General features: G+C 45.8%; 1 long non-coding RNA gene across 1 annotated transcript; it reads right to left on the bottom strand.

Annotated features, from left to right (window-relative positions):
- Positions 1-273: 273 nt before the first annotated feature.
- LOC129130287 (uncharacterized) lies at positions 274-1,316 on the bottom strand. Its single transcript, XR_008535528.2, has 2 exons — positions 1,186-1,316; positions 274-561 (listed from the first exon to the last, which is right to left on the bottom strand). It is a non-coding gene; the product is annotated as an uncharacterized LOC129130287 (long non-coding RNA).
- Between the last annotated feature and the right edge of the window lie 2,798 nt (positions 1,317-4,114).

Here is a 4,114-nt window from a genome sequence, read left to right as displayed (position 1 = left end):
TGCTGCTCCACAGGCAGCTCACACCTTTGTCCCAGCACTGCTGCAATCAGTCCAGCCAAGGTGAGTTGAAATAATTCCCTGGAAATAAAACGAATGAAAGAAAAGAAACCCCAGAACAACTGAAATCTATTGTGGCAGCTCTGCCACACTCTACGTCTATCACAGCAGAAAGCAATCCTTTATGAAAGAGATGCCTCTTGGAGTGCCACAAAAGGACCCATAAACACAGTCTCTATAAAAATAGTCATCAAAAATGTGAGTGAGAGCCACGAGGCTGCACAGACTTTCTGTAATTTCAATCCTTTTGCAGAAAATTGCGGGAAAGAGACTAGAAATACATGTATATATTTATGTACTAAACATTATCTGTCAAAAAGATCACAGTAAGATTTTTGTCTTTTATGAAACAACAGTGACATCCAGTGGTGCTGTAGGTGTAGCCAAGGAAAGGTAAAGCTTTTCACCCTCATGGGAGGCTCCCTGCCCCTCGTGGGAGGCTGGCAGGAGGCAGGCAGCTCCAGCTGCCCCCTGCCTTCAGCAGCTCCTCTGTAAGGGATGAACCTGCAAAGGAAAAGAGAAAGAGGAAAAAAACCGGTGTTTTTCAGAGCACGGAGTGACGATGCATGCATTTCAGGGGCTTTGTAACAGCACACACAGGTAAAAAAAAAAGCAGCCAGTTTTCAGAAAAACAACATCTTCATGTCAATTAAAGTCTACTTCCATGTAAACAGATGCATCCTATAAAAACCTACTCCCAGGCACTTAATTTCACTTACTTTAAGACATAATTAAAATTGCCTTTTTCGTTTCTTTAATTTCTCTCCCATTTTCTGTTTTGTGTACTGATTTGTAACCTTTAAAAAAATTTCCTTGGGCTTTTTCTCTAATCTCTTCCAATTCCCCCTTATTTTTCTACCATTTAGATTTGGATTGGCTCAATTAAATTTTCTTTTCTACTTCTGACTGGTTCTCTTGAATAAGCTCTCAGGGAGTGTCTGCCTCCTTCTGCTGTCATTTTGACTTGCTTGCTTATCGCTTTTCATCGATTTTCCTGTAGGATTTCATTTAAATCCAATTTACAGTGTCAGTAATCTGGGTCATTTCTTTTAGTTAGATTTAGATTCCAACTAATTTCCTTTCCATTGACAACTGTCCAGCTCGCTCCATTTAAATCATTGTACTCACTCTGTCTCGGCCACGCTGTTCCCTTTCCAGCTGGGGCTTGCTGGCTCTCCCTGCTGCTGGCTGGGAAGGGAGGGAAGGGCTGGATGGCTGCGAGATCAGGTGGCAGGAGGCAGGGCATCGCAGGCAGACACCCTCCCCAGCCTGGCCTCCAGTTATTTACTTGTGCAAGTGGTGGGAGTGCAAATCTTCCCTCTGTGCCAGCACCCCCGGCAGTCTCAATGCCGGGTCCAGCTGGGTGCAGGAGCGCAGCGCCAGGGACAGCAGCCCCAGCATCCCCAGGGACAGCAGCCCCAGCATCCCCAGGGACAGCAACCCCAGCATCCCCAGGGACAGCAGCTCCAGCATCCCCAGGGACAGCAGCCCCAGCATCCCCAGGGACAGCAGCTCCAGCATCCCCAGGGACACCAGCCCCAGCATCCCCAGAGATATCTGATCCAGCATCCCCAGGGACAGCAGCCCCAGCATCCCCAGGGACAGCAGCTCCAGCATCCCCAGGGACACCAGCCCCAGCATCCCCAGAGATATCTGATCCAGCATCCCCAGGGACACCAGCTCCAGCATCCCCAGGGACACCAGCCCCAGCCTCCCATGGACACTGATGGGAGCCAGGCTCTGTCTGCATGGGTGTGCCACTCCTTGGCTTTGTCGAGGAAGAGTTATTTGCCAGAGCACATCTAAAGAGCCATTAATTAGTGGTGTGAAGCCAATACTCAGTAAGAAAAGCATTTGAAACCCTCCCCCTCATCCCTGAACCATGATGCATGCTCTTGTTCCCAGAGTAAAATGGTCAAAATTTGTTTGTCAGGCATGACAGCGAGCTGTGAATGCTCTTCTTTCCAGGGTAACTCCAGGAGGTATTTGTAGCTGTATTATGGTCCTCTCATTTTTGCTTTCTTTCTTTTTCTTCTGTCTTATTTTCTTTTCTTGCATAATTCACCCATCCAATTCCATCCTTGAAATGTAAATGAAGAAGTTGTTTCATCAGATCTATATGGAAAATCATAAATTCTCTTATCTCTAACAGCCTAACCACACATTTGGGAAAAAAACCCCACACTATAACATTTTTTTTCTCTCAGAAGTGTACTTCTTTATAATATTTAATTAAAGATATAAAAATAGTCTCTCCAGCTATTTTCCAATAGATCTGTCTTGGCTTTCTTCTGTGAAAAAATTAGGAAAATTCTTAAAAAGGAATTAAAAAGTAGCTATGCTTGGAAGCAAAGCTGCAGTTTGCAGCTTACATTGAATATCACTACCACAAACCTCAGCTGTATCTATTAGAAAACATTATGTGCTCTTTCCCTGCCATACACCCATCTTTTGTCCAGTTGCCAACTGGCTTAATCTTTCATCAGCAACTAATTTTCACTTAATGAGAATTTACTCTTAAGTGCCTTTTCCCTCAGGAACACACATTTCCCCTTCATCCAGCATGAGTCTTCCTATGCAGATTGCAGCAGTTATTGGAGCATGATGAGCCTTATTACAGATATTGATTTGTCTTAGGCTGCTGCCTGGACAACTATTAGCACTGAACCACCACACACAAGGATCTGCCTTCATTTTTCAGTGGCTGTTTGTTTTCCTGGTGGGGGCATAGGCAGGACCACCCTGGTCAGCTCCTGATCCTGCTCTGTGCCTTGTGAGGACACACTGACCAAAGGCAAGGTGGAGGCTGCAATGGGCTCTCACCTCTCACAGATGGTGCAGGGTTATTTTTAGACCTGCACATCAGACACAGATTTGACTGATGGGAGCTTGCTTTCAGCTGCTCTGCCTCTCAGTGAGTTTTTGAAGCAGCTCCGTGCTGCTCCCCACCGTGACTCCTCTGGGTTTCCACTCTTCAGAGCCAGGAGAGCAATGGCTGCCTGAGCACTGCAGGAGGAAACTGGAGAGAGATAAGAGGACAGCAAGGGTAGCACCTTGTTGTAAACATGGGCAGGGTGAAAGTCACTGTAAATATCTTCAAGATGTCCTGAAGTGTTCTTATCATGACATGGGCCCACTTCTTGCTGTAATCCATGCACTTACTTAACTTTTATCAAGTGGCAAGTCTGACCAGGATCTAATAACATTCAAAACCACTTGAAGGAAGCTGGACAAGCAATATCCTATTATGCATTGATACTTGCTGCATGGCATATTAAATGTGTAAACACTTGCTCTCAAGGTATGCCTCACTTGTGAGGAAACTGCTGCAATAACAGCCTGTATGCAGATCTGGGCACAACTTTCTGAGGAGCAATCAGCAAACAAAAAGAAAGTTTCTTCCAAAAAAATTCTCTGAGAGAGATGAATCCTGTTTCTTAACTGTCTCTAACATCATACTGGGTCTGCTATTCATGTACCTGGAGGTCTTTACTGAAGTTGTTCAGTACCTCTGTCCAGTGTTTGTGCCTTCTTTTTTTTTTAAGGCCTACAGTGTTATTTGCAGTCTCCATTTTTCTTCTTTCAAAGGGGAAAAATGAGCACTATTATCTTGTCTGGTAAAAGATGAAAGCAGGCTTCTAGAACAATTTTACAATCATGAGGCTGTTTCTCTTTAACAAGGTGTGTTATAGCTGTGCTTTATCCCCTGCTCACCTCTGCTGGAGCTCTGGTCTCAGCTTCCCAGAGCCCATGGTCCCCTGAATGAATGAGAAGCATGCCAGGCTGGGGACAGGGAGCAGATGCCTGCTCTGCAGGCTTCTTTGGGCTGCACTGTGGTCCCTCAGGCCTCCCCAAGCTGTCTTGGAGGGAGTGAGGCTCTCACAGGGGGTGGGACAGGTCCTTACCTACAGCACCTTTCTCCATGGGATACAGAAGCTGGGAGAGCCAATAAGAGTTCTGGGGACACAGCAGCCAAATTAAACTCCTAAAGTGAAAATAGGTCTGCCTCACACATGCCCTAGAAACACAGAGCTGCCAGATACCCTTCCCTTCTTTG

Source organism: Agelaius phoeniceus, chromosome 1 (genome assembly GCF_051311805.1).
Source record: "Agelaius phoeniceus isolate bAgePho1 chromosome 1, bAgePho1.hap1, whole genome shotgun sequence".
NCBI lineage: Eukaryota > Metazoa > Chordata > Aves > Passeriformes > Icteridae > Agelaius > Agelaius phoeniceus.
The sequence above is the reverse complement of the archived record's forward strand: the minus strand, read 5'-3'. Positions and strand labels throughout refer to the sequence as shown.